The 12,482-nt window shown below is 35.7% G+C and overlaps 1 long non-coding RNA gene across 1 annotated transcript in view; it reads left to right on the top strand.

Annotated features, from left to right (window-relative positions):
• Window positions 1-12,482, top strand: part of LOC123380541 — a 117,551-nt gene that overhangs the window by 29,547 nt on the left and 75,522 nt on the right. Inside the window, exon 2 of the long non-coding RNA XR_006586447.1 lies at window positions 11,172-11,235. This is a non-coding gene — a long non-coding RNA (uncharacterized LOC123380541). The remainder of the gene's footprint in view (window positions 1-11,171; window positions 11,236-12,482) is intronic.

Raw genomic sequence — 12,482 nt, 5'->3', positions numbered from 1 at the left:
GCTATTGGAGGAGTGTCTATTGTGTTCAAGTAGGATATTCCTACCAACCAGATGGAAGAATTAAACGTTATAAAAATACAAAGCAATGATTAAAGATGACTGTGGTGATCATTAAATTTTTAAAATTTATTTATTTTCAGAGAGATAGAGATAGCATGCATGGGGGAGGGGCAGAGAAAGAGAGACAGACAGACAGACAGAGACAGAGAATCCCAAGCAGGCTCTGCACTATCAGCACAGAGCCCGACGTGGGACTCAAACTCACAAAACTGTGACATCACATAACCTGAACTGAAACCAAGAGTCAGACACTTAACTGACTAAGCCACCCAGGTACCCCAGTAATCATTTAAAAATCATTAAAATAGTTTTCTATTAAAAAAGCTATTTCATTGTTTAAAATATTTACAATATACTGATTAGTAAAAGAGGGGGAAAAATAATGCCTCAGCTGATAAGACTTTGGTATTACAATCTTCTGAACTTTTTAAAGAATTCTTAATGAATATATGTTTTTGATTTGAGATCTTATATTTTACTCAGTATACCCTTTTCACTGTACCCCATAAGTTTTAATATGTTGTATCTTAACTTTCATTCATTTTGATTTATTTATTTATTTATTTATTTATTTATTTATTTATTTGAGAGAGAGAGCATGTAGGTGACTGGAAGGGAGGGAGGAAGGGAGAGAGAGACAGAGACGGAGAGAGAGAGAGAGAGAGAGAGAGAGAGAGAGAGAGAGAGAGAGAATCCTAAGCAGGCTGCACATTCAGTGCAGAGCTCAACACAGGGCTCAATCCCACAACCCTATATTATGACCTGAGCCAAAATCAAGAGTCAGATGCTCAACTAACTGACTCCAAGCACCTGCATTTTGGAGTGTTTTTAAATTTAGTTTATGATTTCTTATCTGACCCATTGATTATTTAGAAGTATGTTGCTTAATTTGCACATGTTTGTGTACTTCCTAGAGGTATTTCCATTATTTCTGATTTCATTCCATTGTGATTGGAGACAGTACTTTGTATGATTTCAACCTTTTTAATTTTACTAAGCCTGTTTTATGGCTTAGCAAATGATGTATTCTAGAGAATGTTTCATGTGTACTTGAGAAGAATTTGTATTATGCTTCTTGACTGGAATGTTCTATATATGTGTGTTAATCTAGTGAGTTTATAATGTTCAAATCATCTATTTCGTTTTGGTCTTCTACATACTTATTATAACAGTTATTAAAATTAGATTATTTAAGTCTCCAACAATTATTACATTATCCATTTCTCCCTTTAGTTCTGTCAGATATTGCTTCATGTATTTTGGAGCTCTGTTATTAGATATATTTATGTTTCCAAAAACTATAACTTCCTAATAAATTGACCCTTTTTATTACTATAAAATGCCCTTCATAGTCACTAGTATCAATTTTTAAAGTCTGGTCTTCTTATATTGCCTTTTCCTACCCTAACCCTACAAGTGCCATACAGTGGGTTCAATGGCAACACAGTATTCTCAGCCTGTCATACATGGCACAAAGCCTCTGCCCTATAAATGAGGGCCATGTGGGGAAAGGAGTTCCTGACTTCTCAGTTGCATAAACCTGGAATTTGGCCTTTGCAACATGGAGCTTGGGGAAATATGAAAAGATGATAACTTGTCTCTCTGAAGGAGGTCCCACAGTCCTTGAATGGAAACTTTGGGAAGTGAGAGCCCCATTTTCTTGGCCTGACCTACCTCGAGTGGAACTTTCATCATGCTGAATTGCAGTGGGAAAGTGAATCATGGCTCAAGAGTCAGAGACTCTTACTATTTTTATAAGACTATATAGATTTTTTTAATAAACGTTTATTCATTTGCTGCATAATTGGGAAAAATTTTAAGTATTAAATAGTTATTAATATTACTGTTATTTTTATAATTTTTTATAAGTTATAGTTTTTTGGTTGATGTGGTTTTTTGTTTTGTTTTGTTTTTTGTTTTGCTGCAAAGTGGTTTCATATTCTTTATACTGTCATCATTCCAGAGGCTATCGTCTAGCTCATTTCATGTAATAATTTGCCTCTTCTGCATAAATTAGCTAGAGTTGGTTTTTACTGATTGCATTTAAGAAGTTTAAATCGCACACACCTGTGCGCACACACACACACATACACACACACACAAACACAAAAAATGGCCAAACTGAATCATTACTTTATGTATTTATATACTACCTATATATTTATATACTTTATATATTTCTGTTGGAATATATGCTCTTTAGTGAAAAGTAATAAAGCTCTCTTTTTTTAATGTTTATTTATTTTTGAGAGAGAGACAGACAGACAGACAGCATGAGTGGGGGAGGGGCAGAGAGAGAGGGAGACACAGAATCCAAAGCAGCCTCCAGGCTCTGAGCTGTCAGCACAGAGCCCAACACAGGGCTCTCATGAACCACGAGATCGTGACCTGAGCCAAAGTCAGATGCTTAACTGACTGAGCAACCCGCATGCTCCATAAAGCTCTTTTTTTTTCTTTTTGATTTAATTCGTAGGTAATTGAGCATTTTTATTGGTTTTAACAAGCCAATAAAAAGGAAAAATTGAACTTCTGAGGAAATAAATCAAATGTTAAGATGTGATTTCTGTCCCTTAATGGTGGGCAGGAGGAGGCCTATGCTGTTGAATAGGATGTTTTAGGGATCATAATAATATAACATTCATGTGTGTGTGTGTATATATATATATTAAATTATAATTTATATATAATATATATAAATATATATATAAATATATATTAAATATATAAATATATATTATATATTAATTTATATATATAAATTTTATATAAATATATAAATATATATTAAATATATAATTAAATATATATAAATTATAAATATATATTTAAATTACAATATTAAATATTAAATATTTGATATACAGTATTAAATATTACAATATAAATACATTAAATATATAAATATATTATATTAATTTATATATATAAATTTTATATAAATATATAAAATATATAATTAAATATATATATAAATTATAAATATATATATATTTAAATTACAAAGGAATCATGCTGCATATATATTACATATTCTGATTTCTTAAACTTAATGAATTATGAATATTTTATAATCCAGTGGCAATTCATGTTGGATTTTTAACTTTGTATCCCTACATGTACTGTGGGAGATCTATGAACTTTCTGGCATTTTATGCCAAACTCTGGGTATAAATTTAGGTCAATTCATTTACGTTTTAGAACAGGAAAGGGCCTATGGTATTCATCTGACTCTAAAAAATGGTTTGTGACCCTCAAATGTTTAATATTATAATGTACAATGTACATATAATGTACAAAAATAACTAAATAGTATTCCCTTTTGCCTTTTATTGACATATGGTAACCAATTATTTATATAGGAAGTAGATTGGTTCTGATTTTATTCTTACGACTAATGATGGCATGAACAGCCATTCTTTAGACCATTTTTTAAAAATAAATGTTTATTTATTTTTGAGAGAGAGCATGAGCAGGGGAGGTACAGAGAGAGAATGGGGAACAGAGGATCCGAAGCAGGCTGTGTGCTGACAGCAGCAAAGCACGGCTTGAACCCATGAACCGTGAGATCATGACCTGAGCTGAAGTCAGATGCTCAACTGACTGAGCCTTCAGGCACCCTCTTTAGACCATGTTTGAACACAGCCTCCTTAAAATTAATTCCTAGGATTAAAATTGCCCTGAGAAAACATACGAACATTTTAAGGCTTTTGATATGTTTTGCTAAAATTATCCTCTAGAATTGTTGTGTTACTTTTTTTCCTGAAAATTCTACAACCTAGCTAATTTGACAGATTAAAAATGGTCCCTGTGTTTTTAGTCACGTGAGTGAAAGCCAGCCATCCCAATGAGACTTATGGACTTCTGCTCCCCTCCTGCTATGGATATGATACATAAACTCCTTCCACTGCAACAATATTAAAAAAAACTCAGCTTCAACTGCAAATATCTCTTAGGGATGGCAGCCAGCCGCATTCATTGTAGTGCTTACCTGCTGTGGATCCATGCAGAGTAGAGTCTGGCCTCATCATCCTTAGAATTCCTCATGACATACTCCTAGAGGCAGCTATCTCTCAGCTACACCACAGAATACATGCATTTGCAACTTTGGCACACAGCCCCTGGCTTTTGCCTGCTGCTGGGATACAAACACTTCTGTACCATTGGAGATCCTCTGCTGTGATGAAAACGTTGTCAAATAAATAGAAGGCCAGATAAAGAGGTATGCTACCTGCCTGTGTAACATGTTGACATTATGGGAAATATGTATAGGCCTCTACAACTATCTTTGTCCAAGATACGAAGTCCTTTCCTTCATAATATTCATTCTGAATAAGAATTTTAAGGAACTAACTTTAAGATCTACAGTTATCCAGAATTTTAAGGGACTTGTAAGTTTTCTTTCTATGTGTAACTGCACACACGATAAAGTTTTTTGATGACATTGCAAGTAGTAATTTCTAGACTTGAAGAGTTTTAGTTTTATAGGTTTTCCAGTTCAACATCTGAGTATCTAAGTGCGATTGATGATAGAGTTTTGAACAGAAAGACCCACTTTCTGTCTCCCATTTACTTATGTGTATGTCTTTCTCCCTGTCTCACATAGCTAACAACTCTCTGGCATTTTCATGCATTTCTTCCCATGTAAACTTGGAATCACAGAAGTGACACCTTTTTTTTCAGCTTTTTTTTTTCAAAGCTAAGTGATAGATATATTTCGTAATACTTCAGTGGAATATGCCTGACTGAAAGAAACATCAAAGATTCTCTCACTAAAGCACAAAGAAAACATTCTGGACATCTATTATCTGACTCTATTATTTTTTAATGTAAAGCAGAATGTTTAAATTTCTATTGTTCATGAGTTAATGTAAAATAAAAATGCCTTTGAACTTTTCCAGGTGGGAATTTTCAATTGTCTTTTTATCCCATTTTCATTCCCATTGTGGTCCATAAAATGCTGGATGAAGCAAGTTTATTTTAAAAATTGAAGTGAAATAAACTTCTCCCTTTGTTGATTTTAGAGAATTTTATAGAGTTTAATTAAACCATGAAGAAGAGTAAAGACTCTCAAAGAAAACTGAGTATCAGCAGAGCATTCTGTTTGAGGGCATAGCCTCTAGAATGGTGCAGACCGAGATTTGAACCTGATTTCTGCCAAAAACTACCAAGAATCTGTCTTTGTTAAGTTACTTTATCTCTCTGAAACTCAGCTTCCTGAATATGTTTAAAAGGGTATATTAATAGGGGTGCCTGGGTGGCTCAGTTGGTTAAATGTCCACCTCTTGGTTTCAACTCAGGTCATGATCTCACGGTTCGTGGGTTCGAGTTCGATGTTCAGCATTGAGCTGCCAGTGCTGAGCCTGCTTGAGATTCTCTCTCTCTCTCTCTCTCTCTCTCTCTCTCTCTCTCTCTCTCTCTCTGTCTCTCTCTCTCTCTCTCTCTCTCTCTCTCTCTCAAAACAAATAAACTTTTTAAAAAATAGGTATATTAATCCTAACCATATACACTGTTATAAGGATTGACTCAGACAATTATTTGAAGATATTAAGAGCATTATAGGATCTCTGGCATATAGATGTCTTTCCATAAAGGACAACTAACATCTTTGCATACATTAGGTGCTCAGTAAAGGCTTGCTTAACGATAGAATACAACATCTTTCCTAAGGAACCAAGATTGAGAGTAAAGTTTCAATTTTGCCCTTCCACATTGTACAGAATATGTGAAAAAAAAAATCAAGAGGTCTTCTTTCTTGCTTGGTGCTCTCCATTGGTGTAGTCTCCTGCACTGCACACTTAGAAATTTCCAAGAAGATTTTCTCTGCCACCATTATAGTCTCTAGTTAATTTAATACTGTCTGTGGTAAAATGGATCTGTAATAACCATCTCTGAGATCACCTGCCAGCCTGACTGCTGCTGCCTCATATTTTGATTGCTTTTATTTGGTATCTCTTCAAGTATCTTGAGGGAAATAATATGAAGAATTATTGAAATTCATATTAATATATATTTTTAGAATTTTAAAAGTGCTTCCTTCAGCCTTGTGTCTTGTAATCCTTAGATGAACTTGCAAAGTCTCCCATTCATGGATGAAGAAATTGAGATTGCAGTAAGTTGTGACACATAGTTACGTGTCTGTAGAAAGTAGCAGAGCTTGTATCTCCTAATTTCTAGTTCACTGACTGTCCTCTCCATTTTAGCCCCCGAATTCCTCAGACCTACCCATATTGCAAGAGTTACAACCATGGAATGAGTTCCTAGAGGGCTTCCTCTGCCTAATGCTCAAATGTTGAATTACAGTCATTCCCTTTGAGGTAAAAGCTCTCCTTAAGGGGCAGCTCTCTCCGGGAGAAGAAATCCTAATTTCTGAACTTTATTTGTGGTGCTCATATGAAGATTCTGAAAGCAGATTTACAGTTGAAAGAAATACACGGGTGTGGGAAGCCAGAGCGTAGAGGGCTTGGAAGTCGGCCATTTTCTCCATTACAAATTGGCCTGGACTTTTATTTCCCTTTCCTTGTGCGTATTTTCAGAGAAGCCTACTCAAGGAAAAAGGCAAAAACAAAACCAATCTTTAATGCTTTCCAACGTTATACCAAACTCTTTCAGTCTATTTTTTTTGCCTTCATTTAATTTTCAAATCACATTCATGTGGTAGGTAGTATTATCTTTCCCTACAAGTTGCATAAGGTAACAGAGGGACAAGGACGCTAACTTGCCCACAGTCATCTTTCCATTAAGTGTCAGAGTCAGGGTAATAATCCATATTGGTCTAAATGTGACGCTTGTGATTAGTCTAAGAATATTAGCTGCTATTATGTTCATGCTAGGTTTTCTCAGAATCTGAATAAGAGGTTATTAGTGACTATAAGAGCTTTCGCCATAAATCATAAGCAGTGCTGTTTGACAAATGTTAAATGTTGGACTGTCTCTTCCTCACCTGCACAATGAATAAATAATGCCCTTTCTCTGGCTCCATAATATGCAAAGATGGAAGCCAAGATGCTTATAGTCTCACTCCCTGCTATCATTCTTTACAGATAATAATTTAGCTCTCGTGTTCCAATCAACGTTCAAGGCATAGGGCTTGGTATTAAAATATGAAAATGATTTAAATAGCCAGCAGAAGTTTGAAATTACAAATTCCTCAGTTGATGGTACATTATATTGTGTGACCACTTAAAAGCCAAGATTTCATAGTAAAACAAAACAAAACAAACAAAAAATCCAAACAGAAACACTTTTCAGTAGTAAGGTGTTTCATAACCTTCAAAGGCTCCCCATTTCTAAGAGGACAAAGTTCTGGTTCCTGGTTCTACACATCTCACCTAAATACCCTTTTGTAGCTAATTTCCTAGTTACTTTACTCCAGCATTGTTAATATTTTGTCCATTCTTTAGTACCTTTATGTTGTTTTTTCTCCCTTGCCTAGAATTCCTTCAATGTCACTGACTGTCCCCATGGAGACAAATCCTACTCTTTATAAGAACTCATACCACCTGTATCACATTGCTTAAGTATTGAGAACACCTGTGTCAGTAAGACTTAACTGTTTATTACTGGAAGATTTTAAACTGATAAATAACTTCACTGTTTGCTTTAGGATATTCTTCCATGTCCATTTATCTGAACAAACAGTTTGCTCATCTGGGCAAACAGTTCTCATAGGATGATGGATTGCTCAACTAGGCAAATAGCTTGATTTTCAAGCAAGCAGTTTACTTATCAAGGCTTGCTTCAAGATGCTCGCCATGCTGTGTCACCAATCTTAAGCAATTATGTCAGGTTTCTGTCCCAGTCACAGTTACTTACCATTAAAGGCCTGATTTAAATGACTAGAGCTTAAATCCTAAACTTTATAAGTATCTTTGGTTGTAAGACATTACTAAGACTCTGTCAAGGTGCTGTTAACTGGTTTCATAAACTTAGCTTTGCTTATTTCAATCCATTATTGTGGGGTTTTTCCTTAAGTCCATAGTCAATAATAAAATACTATGTTATGCAGAATTATTCCAGAGGCAAAAAAAAAAAAAAAAAAGAAGATGAAGAAAGAAAGAAACCTAACTGAAATTCATTTGAAACAAAAGGAATATTTTGGCCCACATAACTAAAGTTCCACAGAATCAGGACTTAAAGGGACATTTAAACATTGTCACCAGTGGGCACCTGGGTGGCTTAGTCAGTTAGTTGTCTGACTACAGCTCAGATCATGCTTTCACATGGGTTCAAGCCTTGCATTGGGTTCTCTTCTGTCAGTGCAGAGCCTTCTTCAGATCCCCTGTCTTCCTTGCTCTCTGCTCCTCCCCCACTAGTTCTCTATCTCAAAAATAAATAAATATTTTTTTTAAAAATTGTCACCAGAACTCAACTCTGCTCTGTCAGACTTTACGCCTGGATGGCTTCTTCCCAGGTCAGCTTTCTTATTATAGAATAGGTTGTTTGCAGTTGACTCCTAGCCTACAATCTCTCTAAGTTGAATTTTTCCCCAAACAGACTTTGAAAAACAGTTTCAAGTCCAAGTAATTTATATGAGAGGTACAGGAGACATCAGTAGGAACTGGGGAAGCAGGACATGGAAGGTAAAGGAACAAATGGGGAGTGCATTATAAATCAACTGCCACCTTGGGCAACCGAAGTCCTACCCTGAAGGGCAACAATGTAAAAATACATGTCACATTTATACCACCTAAAGGACCAGGAAGATTGGACCCTTGTACACCAGCTAGTATTGGTTATTGTTTATGAGAAGAATGTCCAGGTTGAGGTACATGAGGCTGGAACAGACTTAAATGGCTTTAGATAAAGCCCTTAGGCAGGAACCAAATGTAAATATCCACTAGTAGGAGCTGGCAGACTTGCAGTGAAGCTACAAGGCCCTGGGGATATGGGCAGTGCCCCTCAAAAAACTACCATACTCAGACCTCAAACCCTCAGCATTTACAAAAGTCAAGTCATTTTTCTTAGGACCGGATCAAGTTACATGCTTTGACAGAATCAATCACGGCACAAACTACAGGCTTAGTGATATCAGCTATAAATAGCAGAGTAAGGACTTCCAAAAATCCTATCCTTCATAAAAGCAATAAGAACACTGGCAGAAATCATCACAATCAATGTTTTCAGAACTCTGGATATTAGCTAAAAGTTTTCAGCCACCTGGGGAGCATTTATTCAAGAAAAAGTTCTTGATAGGGGAATAACAGTAAGATTTATAGTATTTTAACCTCTCCTATTCCCATCCTTCTCTTCTAAGCTCCACACCAACATCAAAAACTAACATACCACAATCATGTGGGCAAATAGCAGTCTGGAACCACTGGAAGGAAAAGAATAAGATTGAAGCTTCTTACAGTCTGCTCAGAGAATTGCTATTATTTTCCCTATTACACATAAATATGGCTTTATTGTATGAGCCAATGATTCAACTCAAATCATAGAGCCAACATAATTTACATCCTATATTCCCATAAAAACTCATACATGAATTTTCATGATAGCATCAGTCTTATAGCTAAAAAGTGAAATGCCCATTGGAATGCCTGGGTGGCTCAGTTGGTTAAGCATCTGACTTTGGTTCAGGTCATGATGTCACAGTTCATGGGTCTGAGCCTTATGTTGGACTCTGGGCTTACAGCTCAGAGGTTGGAGCCTGCTTTGAATTCTGTGTCTCCCTGCCCCCCACCTTCTCTGGCCCTCCCCTGCTATGTTCTCTCTCTCTCTCTCTCTCTCCCTCCCTCCCTCCCTCCCTCCCTCCCTCCAAAATAAATAATTTCTTAAAAAGTGGCGTGCCCATCAACTGATAAATGAACAAAGTGTACTATTACCATATAGTGGAATATTATTCAGCCATAAAAAGGAATGAGATATTGATACTACAACATGGATAAACCTTGAAAATATTCTGTTAAGTGAAAGAAGATAGATATAAAATATTATATATTATATGATTCCATTTGTATGAAACATCCAAACAGGAAAATCTATGGAGACAGAAAGTAGATTAGTGGTTGTCAAGGGCTGATGGTGGATGGGAATGAGGAACAACTGCTAATAGGTACAAGGTATTTTGGGGGTGAGGGGATGATAAAATTCTTCTGGAATTAGATATTAGTGATGGTTGCACAGCTCGGTAAATATGCTGAAGATCAAAGAACTATAGCCTTTAAAAGAATGAATTCTGTGGAATGTATGTCTCAATTTCTTAAAAAAATATTCAAAAAACTTTACAATACTCTGTTTTGTCGGGCCTGGGTTAAATCCCTACTCCTGTGGGAGGAGGGAAGTCCCAGCATGAGCTGACAGTGGAGTGGTTACAAAGGAAATTCAAGGTGCTGTTACCAGAAGAAAGGGGAGTGGGTGTTGAACTAGCAAAAACAAGAAATATTTTTCTATTCTGGCCATCTCATCAAAGGATAATCCCACAAACCCTTTGATCAGAGCCCTTTGTCAGTGCTGCCAGTTCTACTGGTACGTTTATTAAAGGACTGTTTTCTTGCTACAAAGTTGCCACATGCTCCAATGTTGCCACATGCTCCAATGTTGTTTTTCACCATTTCAGGTGTTAAGACCCTATTGGTTTCGCATCTCTCTCAGATATCTGTACCCCAAATCACCTCTCTCTCTCTGTAGCAACAATAGTAGCAATCATGGAGAGTCCAGTGTTCTCATTACTAAAAACCCTCCAAACAAGACAGGTTTCTTCCCAAATTCTTATGCAAACAATTAGTGTAAATATGCTCTGGGTGGTGGAGGAGAATGATGGTAGACCCCTAAGCTAATTTCTTCCTAATGTTCAGCTGAGTCCACTCTTGCTACATTAGCATGGATGGGAAAAGTAACCCTGCCTCCTGACTTTCTCTATCAGGTATCCTTCAATAGAAAGTCCTATAACTGAGCATGTGAACATGGATGTTGAAAGGGAAAAAATTAGCCAAAAAAAACCCTCCCAAAACCAAAACAAAACAAACAAAAAACCTTATTTCTTCAAAATGTAAGCATAAAATGTTTAGCCAATGTTCTGGGTTATTGAATTTTGGATATCTGTATACATTCTTTTCAATATAATGCAGTATACCAAAATAACCAATTATCTTTAAATGTTCATTTTGTAGGTGTTGAGTAGAGTTGGAAAAGAACACAACCATGACTGGTAATAGGAGCTTGGAAATTACATAGGTAAGTAATTAAAACTATTCTCTGTTGCATGGAATTTTCTAAACTTTTTCTGTTCATTGACATTGTCCTTGTCCAGAGTGTGAAAGTTTTGTCTCAAAGGAATAAACAAAAGAAAGAAAACTATTGTCTCCAAATCTGAACTTCCATTTTTGTGCTTAAAAAGAGAAAAGAAAAAAGAAAAAGCTACACATTCTGAATAACTCTGAAGTGAAAATTTTCTCTCCTTTTTAGTAAATGTGTCTTAAAATGCAATAACGTAGCAAAGAATGGGCCAAATTCACTTCCTGAAACCAATTTTTATTGTGCTATCAAAAGCACAATATTGTGCACAACATTTATTGTGATAGTAAGATTTTTATCTTTTGCGTGGATATTGGGAAATCAGCCAATGCATGGAAAAAGATGAAGGCAAGGGTACTGGTGTCAGAGCATAAATAAAGCTGGTGCTTGAACGATCTATTTTCTCTTTGGTTTGCACTTACTTGCAATACCTTGAAAGCACAAAAGGTGCTTAATACCAATCACAAACAGCCAAAGATTGATTATGGAAACAGCACTTGACATAGAACAAAAATTGATGGATGGTGGAGAAGGATACTGATACTGAGTCATTGACATATTGTTTCCGAGCATGAATGCTTATTTATTTTTTTTAGTCTGATACAATGAATTGGAAACTGCATTTCTGAGAGCATTAGGGAAGAGACTGTGAGTTTGTACATATTTCTCTGATGGCTTTTTTTATTAAGATTTTATTTTTAAGTAGTCTCTATATCCAATGTAAGTCTCAGACTTACAACCCCCAAGATCAAGAGTTACATGCTCTACCTACTAAGCCAGCCATGTGCCCCAGTGGCTTTTTATCTTAACAGTGGTGCTGCCCACAAGTTGAATGGTAATCAGATATGATTTGATTTCTGCTTCAAAATCAAATCAGATACACTGTAGAAAAAGTACTACCTGAACATTTTCCTGATCTTTAAACTTAATGGGACTAAGAATACTACTCCACTTAAAAAGAAAAAAAAAATGACTATTGAAACTCAAAGTTTGAATATTTTGAAAATAAATATGTTCTACTCTAAAAAATAGAATCAGGCCAAGATGCTGTAAATACACACAAATCGCCATAATGTTATCGTGGAAAGAAATTATGTGGATTTGAATTTATAGATCCTTCAGAATGTGGAAGGACTAAGCTCATTAAATTTAGAGGAGCTGAGTATAAACATTTCACGCACTTTACC

Source organism: Felis catus, chromosome D1, assembly GCF_018350175.1.
Source record: "Felis catus isolate Fca126 chromosome D1, F.catus_Fca126_mat1.0, whole genome shotgun sequence".
NCBI classification, from domain to species: Eukaryota; Metazoa; Chordata; class Mammalia; order Carnivora; family Felidae; genus Felis; species Felis catus.
The sequence above is the reverse complement of the archived record's forward strand: the minus strand, read 5'-3'. Positions and strand labels throughout refer to the sequence as shown.